Source organism: Rhinoderma darwinii, chromosome 1 (assembly GCF_050947455.1).
Source record: "Rhinoderma darwinii isolate aRhiDar2 chromosome 1, aRhiDar2.hap1, whole genome shotgun sequence".
Classification (NCBI taxonomy): domain Eukaryota; kingdom Metazoa; phylum Chordata; class Amphibia; order Anura; family Rhinodermatidae; genus Rhinoderma; species Rhinoderma darwinii.
In genome coordinates this window covers 662,391,932-662,417,827 of record NC_134687.1, presented here as the reverse complement: position 1 = coordinate 662,417,827, position 25,896 = coordinate 662,391,932, and the positions used below count along the sequence as shown (strand labels likewise).

The window sequence follows — 25,896 nt, the reverse complement described above, 5'->3', positions numbered from 1 at the left end:
TATTGTTTTTTTCTTTACTTAATAATGCTTTTTTTGGCTCAGCTATTTTAACACAATCCAGTTGTTTTAGGTCTTTTGTTTTTTTATATGCATCGGATAGAAGAGTACAGGGATAATTTTTCTCTCTAAAACTTTTATAAATAATACGGCTTTGTATGTTAAAATCTGTATGTGATGTACAGTTTTTCCTGATACGCATGTATTGGCTATAAGGTATGTTCTGGAGCCATTTGCGGTAGTGGCCGCTTTTGTAGTCTAGGTAGCTATTACTGTCCACTTGTTTAAAGTGGGTTCGTGTGATGAAATTTTCTGTTGATTTAGTGATTAATAGGTCTAAAAATTGAATTTATTTTTCCTGGATATTAAAAGTGAAACTGATGCCCCAGATATTATTGTTCAGGGACTGGCAGAATGATAGAGCAGAGGAGACGTCTCCCTTCCAAATAATAAAGAGGTCATCTATAAATCTCCTAAAAAAAGTCAAATGGGTGGTTGCCCACATGTGTTGCCATATATGTACCTCTTCAAACATACCCATAAAAATATTAGCATAGCTAGGTGCTACACGTGTCCCCATCGCTGTGCCCCTCGTTTGATGATATATTTCTTTGTCAAAAGTAAAAATATTATTTTTGAGAATGAATTCCATGCCTTTGATTAAAAATTCATTTTGTGGTGGTAAAAGCAGTGGATCTCTGTCTAATCTTATTTTTAAGTTTTTCAGACCTATCTCATGCTCGATGTTACTATATAAGGAACTAGCATCTAGAGTAATGAGAAGTGAGTTATCTGTCATGCTGATTGAACCAAGCTCCCTTATTAATTGTGTGGAATCTTTAAGGTAACTTGGGAATTCTATAACATACTTTTGGAAAAGTATATCTAAATAATGGGATAAATGACAGGTCGGTGATTGGATTCCCGATATAATGGGTCTGCCCGGTGGTATTTTTGCATTTTTATGCATTTTAGGCAGATGATAAAAGAATGGCATGTTAATATTAGAAGGTATTAAATAGTTTTTTTCCTTTGTGTTTAGTATTTTATTTAGAAAAGCCTGATTGATCAAATGTTTGAGTTTTTCTGTAATTGTAAATAGAGGATTATGTGTTAATTTTGTGTAATAATTCGTATCTGATAGAATCCTGGTGGCTTCAGACTGGTAATCTGTAGTATTTTGTATGACAATACCACCACCTTTGTCTGCTGATCTAATGACTATATTTTTAATCTTTTTTAGATTTTTGAGGGCAGATATTTCATTTATGGTCAAATTGTTATTCTTAATTGTTTTATCTAGCTCTAGGCTTTCTAGATCAGTTGAAACTAAATGGTAGAATGTGTTCACAAAATTTCCTTGATTACCTATTGGGTAAAATTTGGAGGGGGGTTTGAGTTCTGTGTGTGTGAAAGGATCAATTTGACTATTTTCTAGGATTTCCTCTGTGTTCAGGGGGGTAATTTCATTAGATAATGTGGTTTTTGTGGCTAAAATTTCAAAGTTTCTGTGGAGTGTTAATTTTCTGGTAAATTTATGTAAGTCCAGAAATAGTTCAAACCCATTGCTTTTAGATGTGGGGCAAAAAGATAATCCTTTGTTTAGAAGGGTTAGTTCTGCACTATTCAGAATATGATTTGATAAGTTGAATATTGAACTGTATTCTAGATTCGGGGTTTGTATTAGAGTTTTTATTGTTTTTTTCCTCTTTTTTCCTCCCCTAGTTCCTCTGAAGCATTTTTTCTTTTTTTTGGATGAAAGAAATGTGTAATGGGGATTAGTGATTGTGTGTTTATGTCCTTTGGAAAAAGGAGTTGCTGTGAAGTAGATGGAATGGATTCATCTAATTGATCATTTGAAAAAACTGAGGTTAAAAATGGAACTGACATATTTGAGCCTTCTTTCGTATTATCTATAATAGTGCTTATAGATTTGACTGAGGGGTGGGATGGTTGAGATAATAATAAGTTATTTCTCTGATCAAACTCCGGTGATTTGTCCCAGTTTGGTAAAGGGGAATTTGACAATTTTTTACTCAAGTTGTTTGCTGTAGGAGAAATAGGTGGTGAATTATGAATGGTAAAGAGGGACATATCCAAAAGGTTCTCTGTTGGAGAGTTCGGTGTAGTAGGAGGGTGAAAATTTAATAGACTCTCTTTTGATTGCTGGACCCCTGTAGTGTTATTGTATAAACAGGTTTGCTTCGGTTTACTTTTTGGAGGAATTTTATAAGATCTTTCTGTCTCAATTCTCTCATCTTGTATCAGATTTAGATTTCCCTGTTGTGGAGTGTTTTGTATAGGTGTTTTTTAATTATTTTTATTATATTTACTGTTAAGAAATAATCTGCGGGATTGCACAATTTCTAGTCTTTGATCTTGTGTTAGGGTACTAGTTCCTTGTTGTGGAGTGTTTCTCTTTGTGTGAAATTTCCCTGTGTGGGATTTCCTTCAGATTGGCGTATAAATTGTTTATTCCGGGATCTTATCTGATTTGTTTGATAATCTCTTCTATCTCTGGACAATTTATTGGCTTTTTTTTCGATTAATTCATGTTCCAGTTTGAAAATTCTATTATTAATATTATGATTAATAAATTGGAAATCTTGATGTTTAGAATAAGATTGCAGTTTTATAATAATTATTTCAATTTTAATACTGAGTAGGATACACAGTGATTTTCTCTTGTTGAGTAATCTATCAATCATCCCTTTAGTGCATTCCTCCATATAAGTCTCCCATTCAATAGTAAAGGGGAGATCCTCTTTGAAAGTCGACGAGAAAGGCATCCTCAGGCCCCTCGGCGAAATTTTTTCTTTTAAATATATTTCGAAAAACATAACATCCAGGCTATGTTGCATCTCAGTTTTACATAGATTTTCTAAATCATTGAATATATCAGTCATATTCTTGGTATCCTCAATAGTAAATGATTCAAAAATAGATTCAGATTGAACCGTGTCAGAGTCAATACTTGCTGTAAGTTGATTGATTAGCCGCTCCCTTGTTTCAAGGCGATGTTTGTAATGTTCCATTTTCTATTCCATGGTTTTTAAAGCAAGGTGGAGTAGGAATGGTTTTTGAGAGGCTCCAAAGGTGTGCTATCTGCTGCTTTGCAGTGAACCTTCTGGTTCACACTGCGGGTTTGGGAAGGGTCTCCGCCCACAAAATACCTGTAAGAAGTACCTGAATAAAGATCGTTTTAGCCTGAATCACCTCCTTTGAATGCAAATAATTATTTCCAACTGAGGATGCGCCAGAGGGAAATTCCTTTTTTTCTATCTATTCCCTATTGCTATTGAAACATCGAGCCTGTTTCACAGACCTCGAATTGGATCCCCGGCTGCACCTAAACTATAGCTGTCACTGCTATCAAGGATATTCCATGCAACTATGGATGTTATGCTCCTAGCATAACTCCATAAGGTGAGCATATATTGTTACCTTCAACAGACCTATATCTCTTTTGGTTCATGCACTATTGTGCGCTTTGCATTTTTTCTTTTGTACTTCTAACATTATATATAAAGGGAACATGCAGTGTGATCTCTTATGTTATAGCGCAGGTGGAGGAGAGTATGTATTTTACTAATTTAACCCTGTCCTGTACAGGACATTTACCGCTCAGGAGTTGTTCCCATAACATAGGGAAGACCCGAGACCCTGCTGCAGAGGCTGGAAACCTGAGAAAACTGTGATTATGGCCGTTTAACCCCTTGAATGCTGCAGTCAATAGTAACTGAGGCATCTAAGTGTTTGGGAGGGGGCTCCTCTGTGAGATCATCCTTATCTCGAGATTGTAGAGTACTGATGAATTGTCAATTTCAATTGTGTACAGAAAGAAAACCATATAAAGATATTAAAATATCTTTGACACTCCGTATTTCACTCTCACATAAACTCGGGGGGGGGGGGGGGGAGACGTTGTCTTTGTGTTGGGGTTTCTCTGGATTAACTCTTACACCATCCCGAATAATGTCATCCAGTCCTGACCAAAAATGGGAAGACACTTTACAATAATGTTTCTGAGCTTCTTTAACTTCACTCTGAAAGAAGTTGTAAACTATCATCATTTATAAGTCCAGACATTATTTTTGGGGCGATAACAATTATTTATAGTTTAAAAAAAAAGACATAATAAATCATTTTGTAAATTGAAGTTTTTTGGTTTTCTGACATTATTCAGGATGGTGTAAGAGTTAATCCAGAGAGATCTCAACATGAAGACAAGGTTTCTCCCCGAATTTATGTGAGAATGAAATACTGAGTGTCAAAGATATTTTTATATCTGTGAACCTAAAGGTGCTTAATATCTACTACTATGGATATCCCGTAGAAATAAATCTTGCAGCACTCCAATAGAATAGATGAAAAACTGTGTAAAGATACATAGTAAGATGAGATTGGGATTCTGTATGTTACCATATTTAGAATGTATATGTTTGCAAGTTTTGAGGGTAACACCTACTCTAATTTTCTTATAAATAAATAAAGATGGATCCGCCTCCTAGGGCAGAGACTGTTTTGAGCATCGACACTGCGTGTCATGGTCTCTCTCCGGCCGGCCTCTCTATCCACCAGTGAGAGAGCATTAATAATTTGGAACTCATAGACAAATGCAGATAAAACCAAAGTTAATCGACAAAGTAAATTCTGCAGCGACATTTCTTGGGGGCTCGTCCAGGATCTCAAGACAGATCGAAGGCGACAATCGAAGGTGGACGACAGCTGAGGAAGCAACGGGGAATTGCACACAATACCGGTGAGTAAGAAATTTTATTCTTACTGTGCACGTCCAGCTTGTTTTAGATGGCGTCCAGGTTATGTCTCTTTTGACTAATTGGGAACCATGGACACCACTTGTCTATGAGTTGTTGTATGTGTTATAGGAATAGGTGTGTGAGTAGAAGCAAATCTGTGAGTGAATCTGTGAGAGGCTGAGATAAGGGAGCATTTGTTTTCTGATCCCAAGACACACAGAAACTTAACCAAATACCGAGATCACACTTAATGGCTGTCCAAAGTGTTCCCTCCGGCCCCTGGGTGTAGCCTGTATTAGGATCAGATTGCAAATTGATCCTTGCAGAAGTGACGGGTACCCATCACTGCCCAAGTGATTGTTAGGACAGTCGCGCATCCAGACTGTGACCCCATAGGAGGCGCACCTGGCCGGAAGAAAGATTATGTATGTGGGCTAATCCTCGGACACCCAATCTGAATGAGTTGCTGATTATTAAGTAACACCTCTGTAACTAGAAAGTTTATAGAATATCCAAGGGCCCCTAAGACAGTTAGACGGGTATGAATCATATCCATTCCTCTCACAAAGTAGGTTAATGTAACTTGTTGATAATTATTTGGCTGCTGTTTAGATTTAAACAGATCAGAGACATGGTTATCTTATTTGACAACTAAAAGATTTAGCATAGTGTATAAGGTAACCCCCCCTATGACAGACTAAAAGATTTAGCAGAGTGCATAGGGTAACCAACCACAAGACAGACTAAAAGATTTAGCAGAGTGCATAGGGTAAACCCCATGACAGACTAAAAGATTTAGCAGAGTGCAGAGTGCATAGGGCAACCCCCATGACAGACTATAAGATTTAGCAGAGTGCATGGGGACATCTGCAGCTACTGTACGTGTGCCCAAATTGCTGGCCAGCCAAGATGAAGGGACACGCCGCCCAAAGTTTAGGGTGGGGGTAAAACAGCAGCAGATATTGTTAGAAAACTATGCGGAGAAAGGTTTAGTTTAAAACCCAGAGAGAAAAAAAGTAGAAAGCGGGAATGCCCAAGCAGGGGCATCCCTCAGTTATACTAGATGGGATGGTTTCTTGAGAGATGATGGGCCCCGGATTAATAGACAGAGTGGCAGAGAACAGATAGAAGTGATTGAATGTACCAGAAATAAATAAAAAACACAAGGAAACACAGTTGTCATTTGTAAGTAAGAATTAACCACCGTCTAATTTTATAGATAGTGACATTCCAGTAGAAAATAAAATACCAACGTATAATTCTTCTATGCACAGCTTTATAAATCAAAGGTTTACAGAAACAATAGGTTTCCATAGGCGATATGTCCGCAGTTATTAGCAATAAATTGAGAGAAAGGCGTCATCTGAATTCATAAATGAATCAATTGACTCTTCACTTCCTAAAAAGGAAACATTGGGTGAAATGTTCAGAGATTATTGATAGACAGATGGTTAGACGTGGATTAGGAATTAGCTAGAAATAGAGTTAAAGCCAATAGGATAATTGTAAGTGTAATGACCATGGATTGTAAAAGGAAAAGTGAGATTGATAAAGTGAAGATTCTTTCTATCCAGATATGGTTGTTGGAATATACTGTATATCATCTGTCGTAAATTGTCACTAATGAAATTTCCTCTTGTTTTAGGAGTTTTTCCAAGACATTTTAAACATTACCGTAAATTTTTTTCCTATTTGGTTTCTTTAACAGTCATTTTAATAATTGCATGGAATGTCTAACAACATATATTGTTAATTTATAGTAACAGTGTCAGACTAATATAACTAATGATAAGAAAATAACGTATGTTACTTACAAGAGCATGATGCCCCAGATCTCCATTGTGGACCGATCATGTGAAGATGCTTGGTCATTGATTGACAGGAGCACATGGTGACATTTTGACCTTGTAGCTCATAAGTTTTGGCTAGTAAGGGGTTAATGCTACATTCTCTGTTATCTGTTGTATAGCTGCATATGCAGAAAAGTACACATTTAATGCAAAATTAGAACTGTAACTTAAAGATTAAGAAAAAAAAAAAAGACTGATAAGATCACAGGATTGGGTATTATATTACGTTATATATGTTTTATGTGTCGACCCCAATGAAGAACATCATTCATATTTAATATAATGCGCATTACTAAATGTGGATTATAGTTCATCGAATGAATAATAAAAGCATAGGAGTTTATACACAGTCACTCTAGTTATATACTTGTTTTAACAAAGGTACACACAAAAGGAATAAATGTGTGAAATTGGATTCTCACTATTGAGATTGTCTGGTAACAGCCGAATTTGTGAGTGACTGGTGTGTGTGTGTGTGTGTGTGTGTGTGTGTGTGTGTGTGTGTGTGTGTGTGTGTGTGTGTGTGTTGAACTATTTTTAAGGGAAATGGTTTATTTGAAATCACCACATAAGTGAATTGACAAAAAATATTTTTATATGTGATTGTTACATTTTCGTTTATGATTATTTGATGTTAACAAGGTTCTATTTATTGGCATATGATGATGCATATAGTGCACAATATGTTTCATCATTTGTGTTAATAGATTGGTTTATATAATATTGACATATACTAATTAAGGAAACAAATATTTTGCAAACCTCTATTTATTATTTATACCAGTATCTTTTCTGTTATATATACACATCACACACACACACACACACACACACACACACACACACACACACACACACACACACACACACACACATATTGGGAATATATTTGATGTAATGAAAATGCAAATACGATTACAGCATTCAGAAGAGCTTGCTGCCAAGTTTCTGGTATCAGATTCCTGTCCAGTCAATCTTATAGTTTCTGACATCCTTCTAGCAATGTAGGTTGTCATCCAATATAAGCCTGATGGACAAATTGAAGTTACTGATGATATGCTAAATTTTGTGTGTGTTGCACTCTATGAGGTAACGCGCTGCGAGGAAGACCTCACATCTCAGGAAATATTGAGGGCAGTCCTGGACTACTTCTGGGCACAGGGTAAACAGATGTAGGATGCATGTCTGTGGCCCCTGTGACTATGAAAATGTTTGCAAACAGCCCCAAACCTCAGTTGAAGCAGTGCCCTCCGAGCCTCCCACAGTTGAAAAGTATTGATAACCAGATAAGACAGTATTTGGAGGCAGGGGTACTGAAGAAATGTGTATGTCCTTTATAAACACCCCTCTCCCTAAGAATGCCAAGCAACTTTGCACCTTCCGGTACCTCTCTTATAGGGTACTGTAAAGAATGGGTGCACTCCGTCTTTGCCCTTATGCAACTCCTATACGATGCAATAGGGCAGTAACCCTTCACTTTGACAGAGGAAGAAGTTGAAGCCATTAACGGTCTGAAGCATGCTTGTATCTGTGTCGTAGCAGCAGCTGCTCTACTCAAAGACAAGACAATAGACAGTGCTAAGATTAGCCCCTAGTTCTCATGGTGCCCCATGCTGTTAGTGAGATTCTTACTCAAACGCATACTAAGTATATGTCTACTCTACGTATCACTAAGTATAAGACTAGTCTCATTGCCCCATCTAACCTAACCATACAGACATGTACAGTGTGGAACCCTGCTACATTGCTTCCGCAGGGTCCAACAGAGTAGGAAGAGAAGGATAAGTTATATGATCAATGGGAGACTTGAGCGGGAATGGGATAAGTTGCAGGAAATAGCAGACAGTGAATCTCCAAGTGGGAAGTTGGTTTCCCAGCACATTTGATTCCCCATAACCCAGATCACAAACATAATTGTCCTGAATTAATGACAATAGAGATGAAAATATTAGAAAAATGTAACAGAAGATCCAATATCTAATCCAGATTTTGAGTTTTTTTCGTAAATAGCCCTAGGTACCACCATGAAGGAGGCTACAAGACTGGTTATACTATTACTACCGAAATAGAGGTAATAAAGTAAGTACCACTCCCATCCTCTTTGTCAGCATAGGAGGTGGAGTTAAAGGTACTCGCTGAGGTGTGTAGACTGGCTGAAGGTAAAACCGCAAATATATATATCCTGACTCTAGATATGCTTTTGGTATTGCACATAGGTAGGTATACTGAAAGTGCAAGCTACCCCTGAAGCGGGGGGAAATAGACTTGCAGACGAGGCTGCGAAAGCTGCGGCTCTCATGTCCCTCAAAGAGGAGGAGGAATTCTTGACCAGCAAAGCATCTGGTCCCACAGACATGATAATATTAAGTAGACTACAAAGTCAAGCCACAAAAGAAGAAAAAGGCTAGTGGCAGACAAAAGGTACCAGTGAAGAGGATGGAATATGGTTTTGTGGGTAACAGGATGTGCCTACCCAGATTCCTCTTCCCCATGGTAACCCAACTAATGCAAAGACCAACGCAATGCGTCAAGAGAAGGAATGTGTGCAATGGTGACCAAATGTCGGGTAGCCCCAGGTTTCAGCAGTGCTACTGCCAGATTTGTCCAGAGGTGCATGAGATGTGCCTGCCATAACATAGGCAAAACTGTGCGGGTTGTAAAAAGGCATATGGTAAAGGCATACTACCCATTTCAGCGATTGCAGATTGACTCAGTTACCAAAGGTGGGACAGTATGAATATGTACTAGTTTGTGTAGATCTGTTCTCTGAGTAGCCTGAGGCATGGCCAGTAACGAGGGCCACAGCAAAAGTAACTGCTAAAAGATTGCTCTCAGAAGTGGTATGTAGATATGGGGTCCCTGAGACAATAGAGAGTGATAGAGGAACTCACTTTACTGGAGAAGTACTCCAAGAAATCGTGCAGGCATTGGGCATAGATCAGCTTTTCACACCCCTTATCCCCAGAGCAGTGGGAAGTTAGAAAGGTTGAATAGCACTTTAAAGTTAAAAATCCAGAAGGTCATAGCTGAAACCCATAAACCCTGGACTGGGTGTCAGCCCATTGCACTCTGACCTCACCAGTTATTTAGAAACTCTGTAAAAAAAACAGCTAACACAGGTGTATAAATATGTTTATAATTCCATTCCAAATCCAAAGTGAAAGGAGGACATTGTTTACAGCCAGGGGACTGGGCGTGTTTAAAGAGACACCGTAAAGCACTACAGCTGCACTGTGACGGTCCATTCCAAGTCCAACTCACAACTTCCACATCCGTTAAGTTGGAAGGAAAGACAACTTGGATACACGCCAGTCACAGCTAAAAGGTCCTCAATCACGATGCTGAACTGTGGGTCTCGTCAAGCTCCAGCTGATCTTCATCTTTTCTGTCATCTCTACTTTACCTATGGTCTAATGAGCTAGAAGAAGAGTTTAATGACACGTTTATCAAACATCAAGTGATATCAGTATTGACTAAATTGATGGACTGTTGGATATGTATCCATTCAAAAACGATGCCATATCTAGCAATACCCCTGAAGATAGATGAAGTTATTGCCTTGGCCTTGCGGTCCCATCTCTTTTCCCTAGTGCATAACACCAACTCTCCTGAGTTGTTTCTCTTGTAATAGCAGTGTGGGCATTGGTTCCCTGGCTGTTTAACCGTGTAATACATTTAAAAAGGGAAGCACTGTGGAAAATAGATCTCACGCCAGGAATACTGCAGTCCATAATTAGAGGTTACCCCAATTACACTGTGTAATGTGTAAACATAGGTCAGGTTAATAAAAATGACATGTTGTTTGATGCTTTAAACCTCACCGACTGTGAGGGAAAGCAAACACGGAATATGTATATTGTGTGGGGATAAGAACAACTGGCAGCTCCCAGTGCTCCGAGACAGCTAGTAAATGGATGACGCAGGGCGTAGAAAGTGCAATACGAGGTAATCTAACTAATAAAGAGGTGGCATCGATGAAAGCCACCTGACGGGACATGTTCTAGTTCTCCTGGATTGCAGGAGTGTTTAATCACTCCAGGGTACGTGGTCCACAAAACATATACTTCATATATGTGGGTTTGAAGCATATAAGTGGTTGCCACCCAGGAGACCAGGAGAATGTACCTTAGCCAGATTACAACCAGCTACTTAGAGATATATTATGTTTAAACTTGTAATATGTTTGATTGCAAAAGTATCAGCAGTTAAGAAAATAGCACAGGATATTAAAGTGCTTTGGGTTCAAACCATCCACCACCCAAAGAACCAAGAAAGGAGGAGACATTGAGAGCGACCTGTATATGTGACACTGAATGCTTCCATACCTGATAAAGTTATTTGTTAAGCCGTAGAACGACACCAAAATAGATGGTATTGTCCGAATTGTAAAACCTGGAATTCCCTAAATCTTCAGGTGTGTACAGTATGTAACGCTGTACACTCACCTATTGCTAGACACGTATACTGAGTACCCATCCAAAGGTGAATGACACACGGTGCCCTGATTCAGGGGAGCTGATCAGAATGTAACCGGTGAATGAGTATTCTAATACATGGCTAAGCAAATTTATATTCAAAAAGGGAATTCTCAAAGATATTTTAATATCTTTATATGTGTGAACCTAAATTGCTCAACATGATGGACAGGTGAAACTATTAAACAGCCTACAGAGGAGGATGGGGTATTCTATTTTAAGCCTTCTGGTGTATGACTTTACATTCAGCTGTTACAAAGGCTGACGTACAAGACCTGATGACATTGTATTTCTTTTGGCTAAAGAGCTTGTGATTCTGTATGTTACCATATGTAGAATGTATATGTGCAATTATGAGGGGAACACCTACTCTCATTTCCTTATAAATAAATATGCCTTTTCCCCTCCCAGGGGCAGAGACTGTATGTATAGATGTTCAGATAGCACCAGCACTTTGGGAGGGGGTGCACGGATAGGGGCCCAACCCGAATCTGTATAGGAAAAAAGTATCCGGCACACCAGTTGAAGTAAAATTAGAAAAAGGAAAATACATATAACAAAACATAGGGGGAGGGGTTTCTCCTTAAATACATGTCATAATAATTCAGTTTGCATTAACAATCAACTTGATACAAAATAGTAGCATTGGCCGGAGAAAATAAAAGTCATATCAGGGTAGAATCAGGTAGGTACATCAACACACAGGTACAACCTAATTTATCATCGTATATTTCTATGTATAATTAAAGGCGGTGGTGTCAGTGTTGTTATTGCTATAGCAGTGTCTGACGATATCGGTTAAGGAAAGAAAATTATCCTTCATCAAGTTTAGCCACTATAGAAATAATATTTTTAGATGTAACACCAACAAAATTACAATACATCCTCTAGTTTGGTCCTGTTGTATATACAACCAAATGCATAGAAGACCACATAGTACTGGTACAGTGTGTCCCAGATAGGAACAGAGACAATAGACACAAGCCACAGAAAACGTAGGAGGAAAGTAAAGAGAAATAATAAAGAGAAAAAACAAGGCTGTCTGTAACATCCCCCACAGACTTACCTGTGACGTACTGGGGATAGGGAAACACGCGCTTTACTTTTTAGAAGCGGCTGGTCGCATGTCTTGGGCACTGTATGAGAGCGTTCCACACTCTCATTTTGTATAGTGCCCGTGAGCCTGACGCCGATCAGGTGTGGAACGTGATGACGTCTAGGTTTCCTGTAAACTAGGTGGGCATGTCTCTCGATCGTCAGAGAGAAGTGGAGGGGGCGTGGCCGGCTCGAGGTAGTCCGTAGATTACAACGTGAACCTGCAAATGCGATGTGGGCCGGTGTACTGGCCATGACGATGTTAGAGTCACGATTAGGGCATTTTAGAATTGTTGTTTACTAGTTCTGAAGTGTATTAACGTTAAACACAGCAGGAAGGATGGGGTCGGGTATATGATAAGGACGTGTCAAGTCCCGTACTATATATGCAGGGATGTTAGTATAAGGAGTGGGGAAGTATGTGTAATGTCCTAAAATGACATAGTAATGAATGGTGTAGTATGAAACACAGACAGTAAAGAGGATTTCTGTTAATAAATTAAATGAAATAGAGGTAATGTGTGTTATATGTAGGAGGGTGGCAGGATAGAAGGGGGAATAGTTAGAGGCAGTGGATCTAAAGTAAAAACGGGGATATCTATAAGAAAAAATATATTCTATTACTATATCCATTTAAAAAAGGATACCGTAACTGTCTAATGGATCAACTGTATCTTCAGTTGTATTAAGGCATAAATTCAGCATGTCTGGGGGAAGAAACAATCATAGATTAGGTTCAAGGTATAAGCAGGAATATACATTGGCTATGGTACATTTTGAAGTAGTAAGGCTTCACATATAATAATACTGTATAATTCTTCTGGATATATCACTTGTATTGCCGCATTAAACATTCAATCATGATGCTAACAGTCCTAGTGCTGCTTAGTTTTATAAAAAGCTGCCAAGTTCATATTCTCTATTGAGTCCGGTCGGTTCCAGTGTTTGCAACCTATGGATCCAAAAGGCCTCCCTACGTTTAAGGGTTTTGATCCTGTCACCCACTCTTCTTGGGGCTGGTACGTGCTCAATCACCTGGAACATGAATTGTGCTATGTTGTGTTGTTTCTTAATAAAATGAGCTGGGACTGGGAGTAATGTTTTGCAACAACGTATGTTGGACTTATGTTGGCCAATCCGGTCTTTTACGCATTGAGTAGTCTCTCCTACATAGGCCATGCCACACGGGCATTTGATCATGTAAATGACCCAATTTGTATTACATGTAAAAAAAAAACATGAATTGGTATGCTTTGACCCGTGTGTGGGTGTTGTATTTTGTCGCTTTGATGATATGGGAACATTGAAGGCAAGATCGGCAAGAGAAAGTTCCTTTCTTTGGGGTACTCAGGAATGTTTGGCGTTGTGCTCCATTGGAGGAGCCTATATCGGCTTTTACCAATTTGTCCCTAAGATTTTTATTTTGTTTTGTACAGGGAAAGAATGGGGATTTGAATTCCTCGATCTGAGGATAAGCTTCTTTAAGTTAAGGCCAATGTTTCCTTATTATATGGTGTATTTTATGTGAACATGGGTGATAGGTATGTACGAATGGAATACGATTGTTGTTTTCTTTGGCGGTTCTGTGTGTAATGGTCTCCCTTTCCCTATCTAGTGTATCAGCCGGGTAGCCCCTTTCCCTAAATCTCTGAGCCATTTCATCCATTCTGTTAAATCTAGTCTTTTCGTCATCAACTATCCTCTGTACCTAATTGTACTGGGATTTTGGTAATGAATTTTTTGTTGAAAGAGGATGGCAACTAGAGTAGTGGAGTAGGCCATTCTTGTCTGTTCTTTTGGTATGTAAGTCAGTGATTAATCTGCCAGTGTAATTTTTTATCACCTGTCTGTCAAGGAAACTGATGGACGACATATTGTGCGTCATAGTGAACTGCAACTCAGTCCAAATGTTATTCAGATAGTTCGTATAATCTATTAGTTTGTTGTGTGGGCCACGCCAAAGACAGAAAATGTCGTCAATATATCTCTTCCATAGGATTATGTGTTCTTTAAAGTCAGTGTGAGGGTAGATAAGGTGTTCCTCAAAATAGGCCATGTAGCTGATCACACATGGCGTTGCCACATTTGATCCCATCGGTGTACCCTGTTCTGTCCTCAAACAGGAAGTAATTCCCCGTGGGAATTAAGGTAAGTAGATCTGTACTCAAATCAATTATTTTAGGATCCTTTCCTGATGTGGTCATGATCTCCTGTACTGCGGTCAAACCTTTGTCATGTTGTATAGAGGTGTATAAACTGCATATGTCTAAGGTGACCAAGAATGTGTCAGATGGGATCTGGTTGAGTGTATGGATGGCTGTAAGAAGGGCACTGGTGTCAAGTAGAAATGACCTGGTATTTTTATATCAGAGGGGTAAGCATTTTTTCCATAAAAATGTGCAATGTTAAATACCTTTGTGTCAAAAAAGACAAAAGTATAGAAGGTATGATACCTTTATTGGCTAACCATAAAAGTTCTATAAAGTTCTATGGTTAGCCAATAAAGGTATCATACCTTCTATACTTTTGTCTTTTTTGACACAAAGGTATTTAACATTGCATATTATTTCTAGCTAACACGGTACTACACTATTTTTTACTGTATTCCTTAAAAATGGAAACAGGGGACAGTATGGACATTGTGGAGGCTGCTATGGGACGTCCTGGTGGGTTCTCAAGTCTTTTGTGTATTTTGGGTAGTGTATAGACAACGGGTGTGATCGGGTGTCGATTGGTTAGATAGTTAATGGTATCGTAATCGATGGTGCCCACCAGAGTATGTTTCTGTAAAGTATCGCTGATTTTCTTGCCTATCTTATGAATAGGATCATAGTTAATGGGTAGGTAGATGGTTCTGTCCTCCAATTGCCTATGGATCTCCTCCACATATTCCGATTTGTCCATACTCATTCCTTTATCCGCTGGTTTTATGACCAAGTCTTTATCATTACAGGGAGGGGTATAAGAGGAGAAAACTACAACTCCCAGCATGTCTAGACTGTTATTATGTGATATCAGGGCACATTACAAGGAGTAGTATAAGAGGAGAGGACTACAACTCCCAGCAAGTCCAGACTGTAATTATGTGATATCAGAGGACATTACAGGGAGTAGTATAAGAGGAGAGAACTACAACTCCCAGCATGTCCAGAATGTTATTATGTAATATCAGAGGACATTACAGGGAGGAGGCATTAGAGGAGTGGACTACAACTCCCAGCATCTCTAGAATGTTATTATGGGCTATCAGTGAACATTACAGGGAGGAGGTATAAGAGTAGAGAACTACAACTCCAAACATGTCCAGACTATTATTATGTGATATCAGAGGACATTACAGGAAGGAGGTATAAGAGGAGAGAACTACAACTCCCAGCATGTCCAAGCTGTTATTATGTGATATCCGAGGACATTACAAGGAGGGGGTATAAGAGGAGAGAACTACAACTCCCAGCATGTCCAGACTGTTATTATGTGAAATTAGAAGACATTATAGGGAGAAGATATAAGAGAAGAGAACTACAACTCCCAGCATGTCCAGGCTGTTATTATATGATATCAGAGGACATTACAGGGAGGAGATATAAGAGGAGAGAACTACAACTCCCAGCATGTCCAGGCTGTTATTATGTGATATCAGAGGACATTACAGGGAGGAGGTATAAGAGGAGAGGACTACAACTCCCAGCATGTCCAGGTTGTTATTATGGGATATCAGAGGACATTACAGGGAGGAGGTATAAGAGGAGAGGACTACAACTCCCAGCATGTCCAGACTGTTATTATGAGATATCAGAGAACATTACAGGGAGGAGGTATAAGAGGAGAGGACTACAGCTCCCAGCATGTCCAGACTATTATTATGTTATATCAGAGGACATTACAGGGAAGAGGTATAAGAGGAGAGGACTACAACTCCCAGCATGTCCAGACTGTTATTATGGGATATCAGAGGACATTACAGGGAGGAGGTATTAGAGGAGAGAACTACAACTCCCAGCATGTCCAGGCTGTTATTATGGGATATCAGAGGACATTACAGGGAGGAGGTATAAGAGGAGAGAAGTACAACTCCCAGCATGTCCAGGCTGTTATTATGGGATATCAGAGGACATTACATGGGGAGATATAAGAGGAGAGGACTACAACTCCCAGCATGTCCAGGCTGTTATTATGTGATATCAATGGACATTACAGGAGGAGGTATAAGAAGAGAACTATAACTCCCAGCATGTCCAGACTGTTATTATGTGATATCTGAGGACATTACAGGGAGGAGGTATAAGAGGAAAGAACTACAACTCGCAGGATGTCCAGACTGTTATTATGAGATATCAGAGGACATTACAGGGAGGAGGTATAAGAGAAGAGAACTACAACTCCCAGCATGTCCAGACTGTTATTATGTGATATTAGAGGACATTACAGGGAGGAGGTATAAGAGGAGAGGACTATAACTCCCAGCATGTCCAGACTGTTATTATGGTCTATCAGAGGACATTACAGAAGGAGTTATAAGAGGAGAGAACTACAACTCCCAGCATGTCCAGGCTGTTATTATGTGATATCAGAGGACATTACAGGGAGTAGTATAAGAGGAGAGAACTACAACTCCCAGCATGTCCAGGCTGTTATTATGTGATATCAGAGGACATTACAGGAGGAGATATAAGAGGAGAGGACTACAACTCCCAGCATGTCCAGACAGTTATTATGTGATATCAGAGGACATTACAGGGAGGAGTATAAGAGGAGAGAACTACAACTCCCAGCATGTCCAGACTGTTATTATGTGATATCAGAGGACATTACAGGGAGGAGGTATAAGAGGAGAGAACTACAACTCCCAGCATGTCCAGACTGTTATTATGTGATATCAGAGGACATTACAGGGAGGAGATATAAGAGGAGAGGACTACAACTCCCAGCATGTCCAGGCTGTTATTATGTAATATCAGAGGACATTACAAGGAGGAGATGTAAGAGGAGAGAACTACAACTCCCAGCATATCCAGACTGTTATTATGTGATATCAGAGGACATTACAGGGAGGAGGTATAAGAGGAGAGAACTACAACTCCTAGCATGTCCAGACTGTTATTATGTTATATCAGAGGACATTACAGGGAGGAGGTATAAGAGGAGAGAACTACAACTCCCAGCATGTCCAGACTGTTATTATGTTATATCAGAGGACATTAAAGGGAGGCGGTATAAGAGAAGAGGGCTACAACTCCCAGCATGTCCAGGCTGTTATTATGGGATATCAGAGGACATTACAGGGAGGAGGTATAAGAGGAGAGGACTACAACTCCCAGCATGTCCAGACTGTTATTATGGTCTATCAGAGGACATTACAGGGAGGAGGTATAAGAGGAGAGAACTACAACTCCCAGCATGTCCAGGCTGTTATTATGTGATATCAGAGGACATTACAGGGAGTAGTATAAGAGGAGAGAACTACAACTCCCAGCATGTCCAGGCTGTTATTATGTGATATCAGAGGACATTACAGGAGGAGATATAAGAGGAGAGGACTACAACTCCCAGCATGTCCAGACAGTTATTATGTGATATCAGAGGACATTACAGGGAAGAGGTATAAGAAGAGAGGACTACAACTCCCAGCATGTCCAGACTGTTATTATGGGATATCAGAGGACATTACAGGGAGGAGGTATAAGAGGAGATAACTACAACTCCCAGCATGTCCAGACTATTATTATGGGATATCAGAGGACATTACAGGGAGGTGTAAGAGGAGAGAACTACAACTCCCAGCATGTCCAGACTGTTATTATGTGATATCAGAGGACATTACAGGAGGAGGTATAAGAGGAGAGAACTACAACTCCCAGCATGTCCAGACTGTTATTATGGGATATCAGAGGACATTACAGGGAGGAGTATAAGAGGAGAGAACTACAACTCCCAGCATGTCCAGGCTGTTATTATATGATATCAGAGGACATTACAGGGAGGAGGTATAAGAGGAGAGAACTACAACTCCCAGCATGTCCAGGCTGTTATTATGTGATATTAGAGGACATTACAGGAGGAGGTATAAGAGAGGACTACAACTCCCAGCATGTCCAGACTATTATTATGTAATATCAGAGGACATTACAGGGAGGAGGTATAAGAGGAGAGAACTACAACTCCCAGCAAGTCCAGACTGTTATTATATGATACCAGAGGACATTACAGGGAGGAGGTATAAGAGAAGAGAACTACAACTCCCAGCATGTCCAGGCTGTTATTATGTGATATCAGAGGACATTACAGGGAGTAGTATAAGAGGAGAGAACTACAACTCCCAGCATGTCCAGGCTGTTATTATGTGATATCAGAGGACATTACAGGGAGGAATATAAGAGGAGAGGACTACAACTTCCAGCATGTCCAGACTGTTATTATGTGATATCAGAGGACATTACAGGGAGGAGGTATAAGAGGAGAGGACTACAACTCCCAGCATATCCAGGTTGTTATTATGGGATATCAGAGGACATTACAGGGAGGAGGTATAAGAGGAGAGGACTACAACTCCCAGCATGTCCAGACTGTTATTATGAGATATCAGAGAACATTACAGGGAGGAGGTATAAGAGGAGAGGACTACAGATCCCAGCATGTCCTGACTATTATTATGTTATATCAGAGGACATTACAGGGAAGAGGTGTAAGAGGAGAGGACTACAACTCCCAGCATGTCCAGACTGTTATCATGGGATATCAGAGGACATTACAGGGAGGAGGTATTAGAGGAGAGAACTACAACTCCCAGCATGTCCAGGCTGTTATTATGGGATATCAGAGGACATTACAGGGAGGAGGTATAAGAGGAGAGAAGTACAACTCCCAGCATGTCCAGGCTGTTATTATGGGATATCAGAGGACATTACATGGGGAGATATAAGAGGAGAGGACTACAACTCCCAGCATGTCCAGGCTATTATTATGGGATATCAGAGGACATTACAGGGAGGTGTAAGAGGAGAGAACTACAACTCCCAGCATGTCCAGACTGTTATTATGTGATATCAGAGGACATTACAGGAGGAGGTATAAGAGGAGAGGACTACAACTCCCAGCATGTCCAGACTGTTATTATGGGATATCAGAGGACATTACAGGGAGGAGTATAAGAGGAGAGAACTACAACTCCCAGCATGTCCAGGCTGTTATTATATGATATCAGAGGACATTACAGGGAGGAGGTATAAGAGGAGAGAACTACAACTCCCAGCATGTCCAGGCTGTTATTATGTGATATTAGAGGACATTACAGGAGGAGGTATAAGAGAGGACTACAACTCCCAGCATGTCCAGACTATTATTATGTAATATCAGAGGACATTACAGGGAGGAGGTATAAGAGGAGAGAACTACAACTCCCAGCAAGTCCAGACTGTTATTATATGATACCAGAGGACATTACAGGGAGGAGGTATAAGAGAAGAGAACTACAACTCCCAGCATGTCCAGGCTGTTATTATGTGATATCAGAGGACATTACAGGGAGTAGTATAAGAGGAGAGAACTACAACTCCCAGCATGTCCAGGCTGTTATTATGTGATATCAGAGGACATTACAGGGAGGAATATAAGAGGAGAGGACTACAACTTCCAGCATGTCCAGACTGTTATTATGTGATATCAGAGGACATTACAGGGAGGAGGTATAAGAGGAGAGGACTACAACTCCCAGCATATCCAGGTTGTTATTATGGGATATCAGAGGACATTACAGGGAGGAGGTATAAGAGGAGAGGACTACAACTCCCAGCATGTCCAGACTGTTATTATGAGATATCAGAGAACATTACAGGGAGGAGGTATAAGAGGAGAGGACTACAGATCCCAGCATGTCCTGACTATTATTATGTTATATCAGAGGACATTACAGGGAAGAGGTGTAAGAGGAGAGGACTACAACTCCCAGCATGTCCAGACTGTTATCATGGGATATCAGAGGACATTACAGGGAGGAGGTATTAGAGGAGAGAACTACAACTCCCAGCATGTCCAGGCTGTTATTATGGGATATCAGAGGACATTACAGGGAGGAGGTATAAGAGGAGAGAAGTACAACTCCCAGCATGTCCAGGCTGTTATTATGGGATATCAGAGGACATTACATGGGGAGATATAAGAGGAGAGGACTACAACTCCCAGCATGTCCAGGCTGATATTATGTGATATCAATGGACATTACAGGAGGAAGTATAAGAAGAGAACTACAACTCCCAGCATGTCCAGACTGTTATTATGTGATATCAGAGGACATTACAGGGAGAAGGTATAAGAGGAGAGAACTACAACTCCCAGCATGTCCAGACTGTTATTATGTGATATCAGAGGTCATTACAGGGAGGAGATATAAGAGGAGAGGACTACAACTCGCAGGATGTCCAGACTGTTATTATGAGATATCAGAGGACATTACAGGGAGGATGTATAAGAGAAGAGAACTACAACTCCCAGCATGTCCAGACTGTTATTATGTGATATTAGAGGACATTACAGGGAGGAGGTATAAGAGGAGAGGACTATAACTCCCAGCATGTCCAGGCTGTTATTATGTGATATCAGAGGACATTACAGGGAGTAGTATAAGAGGAGAGAACTACAACTCCCAGCATGTCCAGGCTGTTATTATGTGATATCAGAGGACATTACAGGAGGAGATATAAGAGGAGAGAACTACAACTCCTAGCATGTCCAGGCTGTTATTATATGATATCAGAGGACATTACAGGAGGAGGTATGAGAGGACAGGACTACAACTCCCAGCATGTCCAGACTGTTATTATGTGATATCAGAGGACATTACAGGGAGGAGTATAAGAGGAGAGAACTACAACTCCCAGCATGTCCAGACTGTTATTATGTGATATCAGAGGACATTACAGGGAGGGGTATAAGAGGAGAGAACTACAACTACCAGCATGTCCAGACTGTTATGTGATATCAGAGGACATTACAAGGAGGAGATATAAGAGGAGAGAACTACAACTCCCAGCATGTCCAGACTGTTATTATGGGATATCAGAGGACATTACAGGAGGATATATAAGAGGAGAGGACTACAACTCCCAGCATGTCCAGACTGTTATTATGTGATATCAGAGGACATTACAGGAGGAGGTATAAGAGGAGAGGACTACAACTCCCAGCATGTCCAGACTGTTATTATGTGATATCAGAGGACATTACAGGAGGAGATATAAGAGGAGAGAACTACAACTCCCAGCATGTCCAGACTATTATTATGTGATATCAATGGTCATTACAGGAGGAGGTATAAGAAGAGAACTACAACTCCCAGCATGTCCAGACTGTTATTATGTGATATAAGAGGACATTACAGGAGGAGATATAAGAGGAGAGAACTACAACCCCCAGCATGTCCAGGCTGTTATTATGTGATATCAGAGGACATTACAGGAGGAGGTATAAGAGGAGAGTACTACAACTCCCAGCATGTTTCAGACTGTTATTATGTGATATCAGAGGACATTACAGGAGGAGATATAAGAGGAGAGAACTACAACTCCCAGCATGTCCAGACTGTTATTATGTGATATCAGAGAATATTACAGGGAGGAGGTATAAGAGGAAGGAACTACAACTCTCAGCATGTCCAGTCTGTTATTATGTGATATCAGAGGACATTACAGGGAATAGATATAAGAGGAGAGGACTACAACTCCCAGCATGACCAGGCTGTTATTATGTGATATCAGAGGACATTACAGGAGGAGGTATAAGAGGAGAGAACTACAACTCCCAGCATATCCAGGCTGTTATTATGTGATATCAGAGGACATTACAGGAGGAGGTATAAGAGAGAACTACAACTCCCAGCATGTCCAGGCTGTTATTATGTGATATCAGAGGACATTACAGGGAGGAGATACAAGAGGAGAGAACTACAACTCCCAGCATGTCCAGACGGTTATTATGTGATATCAGAGGACATTACAGGAGGAGATATAAGAGGAGAGAACTACAACTCCCAGCATGTCCAGACTGTTATTATGGGATATCAGAGGACATTACAGGGAGGAGGTATAAGAGGAGAGAACTACAACTCCCAGCATGTCCAGACTGTTATTATGTGATATCAGAGGACATTACAGGAGGAGGTATAAGAGGAGAGAACTACAACTCCCAGCATGTCCAGACTGTTATTATGTGATATCAGAGGACATTACAGGAGGAGGTATAAGAGAAGAGAACTACAACTCCCAGCATGTCCAGACTGTTATTATGTGATATCAGAGGACATTACAGGGAGGAGGTATAAGAGGAGAGTACTACAACTACCATCATGTCCGGGCTGTTATTATGTGATATCAGAGGACATTACAGGAGGAGGTATAAGAGGATAGAACTACAACTCCCAGCATGTCCAGACTATTATTATGGGATATCATAATTACAGGAGGAGGTATAAGAGGAGAGAACTACAACTCCCAGCATGTCCAGGCTGTTATTATGTGATATCAGAGGACATTACAGGAGGAGATATAAGAGGAGAGAACTACAACTCCCAGCATGTCCAGGCTGTTATTATGTGATATCAGAGGACATTACAGGAGGAGGTATAAGAGGAGAGGACTACAACTCCCAGCATGTCCAGACTGTTATTATGTGATATCAGAGGACATTACATGGAGGAGGTATAAGAGGAGAGAACTACAACTCCCAGCATGTCCAGACTGTTATTATATGATATCAGAGGACATTACAGGGAGGGGTATAAGAGGAGAGGACTACAACTCCCAGCATGTCCAGACTGTTATTATGTGATATAAGAGGACATTACAGGAGGAGATATAAGAGGAGAGAACTACAACCCCCAGCATGTCCAGGCTGTTATTATGTGATATCAGAGGACATTACAGGAGGAGGTATAAGAGGAGAGTACTACAACTCCCAGCATGTTTCAGACTGTTATTATGTGATATCAGAGGACATTACAGGAGGAGATATAAGAGGAGAGAACTACAACTCCCAGCATGTCCAGACTGTTATTATGTGATATCAGAGAATATTACAGGGAGGAGGTATAAGAGGAAGGAACTACAACTCTCAGCATGTCCAGTCTGTTATTATGTGATATCAGAGGACATTACAGGGAATAGATATAAGAGGAGAGGACTACAACTCCCAGCATGACCAGGCTGTTATTATGTGATATCAGAGGACATTACAGGAGGAGGTATAAGAGGAGAGAACTACAACTCCCAGCATATCCAGGCTGTTATTATGTGATATCAGAGGACATTACAGGAGGAGGTATAAGAGAGAACTACAACTCCCAGCATGTCCAGGCTGTTATTATGTGATATCAGAGGACATTACAGGGAGGAGATACAAGAGGAGAGAACTACAACTCCCAGCATGTCCAGACGGTTATTATGTGATATCAGAGGACATTACAGGAGGAGATATAAGAGGAGAGAACTACAACTCCCAGCATGTCCAGACTGTTATTATGGGATATCAGAGGACATTACAGGGAGGAGGTATAAGAGGAGAGAACTACAACTCCCAGCATGTCCAGACTGTTATTATGTGATATCAGAGGACATTACAGGAGGAGGTATAAGAGGAGAGAACTACAACTCCCAGCATGTCCAGACTGTTATTATGTGATATCAGAGGACATTACAGGGAGGAGGTATAAGAGGAGAGTACTACAACTACCATCATGTCCGGGCTGTTATTATGTGATATCAGAGGACATTACAGGAGGAGGTATAAGAGGATAGAACTACAACTCCCAGCATGTCCAGACTATTATTATGGGATATCATAATTACAGGAGGAGGTATAAGAGGAGAGAACTACAACTCCCAGCATGTCCAGGCTGTTATTATGTGATATCAGAGGACATTACAGGAGGAGATATAAGAGGAGAGAACTACAACTCCCAGCATGTCCAGGCTGTTATTATGTGATATCAGAGGACATTACAGGAGGAGGTATAAGAGGAGAGGACTACAACTCCCAGCATGTCCAGACTGTTATTATGTGATATCAGAGGACATTACATGGAGGAGGTATAAGAGGAGAGAACTACAACTCCCAGCATGTCCAGACTGTTATTATATGATATCAGAGGACATTACAGGGAGGGGTATAAGAGGAGAGAACTACAACTCCCAGCATGTCCAGGCTGTTATTATGGGATATCAGAGAACATTACAGGGAGGAGTATAATAGGAGAGAACTACAACTCCCAGCATGTCCAGAATGTTATTATGGGATATCAGAGGACATTACAGGGAGGAGATATAAGAGGAGAGAACTACAACTCCCAGCATGTCCAGGCTGTTATTATGGGATATCAGAGGACATTACAGGAGGAGATATGAGGAGAGAACTACAACTCCCAGCATGTCCAGGCTGTTATTATGGGATATCAGAGGACATTACAGGAGGAGATATAAGAGGAGAGGACTACAACTCCCAGCATATCCAGACTGTTATTATGTGATATCAGAGGACATTACAGGAGGAGGTATAAGAGGAGAGAACTACAACTCCCAGCATGTCCAGGCTATTATTATGGGATATCAGAGGACATTACAGGAGGAGATATAAGAGAAGAGAACTACAACTCCCATCATGTCCAGGCTGTTATTATGGGATATCAGAGGACATTACAGGAGGAGATATAAGAGAAGAGAACTACAACTCCCAGCATGTCCTGACTGTTATTATGGGATATAACGTCACTTGATAATTACTTCTTCACACAGCACACTAGCCCCGCCCCCTCATAGGCCCGCCCGTCATGTCACGTGATCACCATCACGTGTCTGTCATCCCCCACGTCTCCTCCCCGCTGATAAGCCCCGCCCCTTCAACATTGATCACATGGTGGTGATGTCACCACAGGTCCTTTAGCCACAACTCATTATATTTTGCACGGCTTAGCTCCGATCACTCCTGCACTGGTCACATGATCCTCATTACCTCTCATGTCATGACAGGTCCTTCATCATTTCTCTGTACTTCTAAACTCCGCCCCCTGATGCAGCGGTCACGTGATCGTGAAGTCGTTACATGTCCTTCATCCACTTCTCGTCCACTGATAAGCTGCGCCCCTCCTGCCCCCGGTCACATGGTGGTGACGTCATCACAGGTCCTTCAGCTATAGCCCTGTATTAGGTAGAGAGCAGCGCTGGTCGGGTGTTCTCTCTGTTATCAGTCACCCCTGTATGAAGTGTGTATACAGAGAGCTGTCAATCATTGAGTGACCCCGCCCACTGGACTCCTAGCCGGGATTTAACCCCTCCAGTGCCGGCCTCTTTGGAGTAAGTGGTTATTTCACCCGAATATCTACTACAGAAATACAACAAGGCCGATCCTGACCACTCCCAGCGTTACCATAGCAACACGTCCCTGCTCTTCCGGCTGTGTCCAGGAGACCCCTATAATGACATGTGACCTGTGATTGGCTGCAGGGGTCACATGACGCCTTCTTTTCTATATGTGTAACCTGCAGCGTTGCTGTGAACACGCGGTGGAGCCGCAGAGGATTCTGGGAACAATGGCGTTTGTTGCGAAACTTGACTTTCCCATTGAACTTAATGGGGAAATTCTGCAACAAATGCGCAGCGAATCCGCGGTATAAATCCGATATCCTGCGTGTTTATAATCCGCACCGCAGGTTAACCCCTTAATGACCAGGCCATTTTA

At 40.8% G+C, this 25,896-nt stretch overlaps 1 long non-coding RNA gene across 1 annotated transcript; it reads right to left on the bottom strand.

Moving 5' to 3' along the window:
* Positions 1–9,774: 9,774 nt before the first annotated feature.
* On the bottom strand, positions 9,775–25,489 carry LOC142664587 (uncharacterized). Its single transcript, XR_012851326.1, has 3 exons — positions 25,171–25,489; positions 12,825–12,884; positions 9,775–11,867 (listed from the first exon to the last, which is right to left on the bottom strand). It is a non-coding gene; the product is annotated as an uncharacterized LOC142664587 (long non-coding RNA).
* Positions 25,490–25,896: the final 407 nt, after the last annotated feature.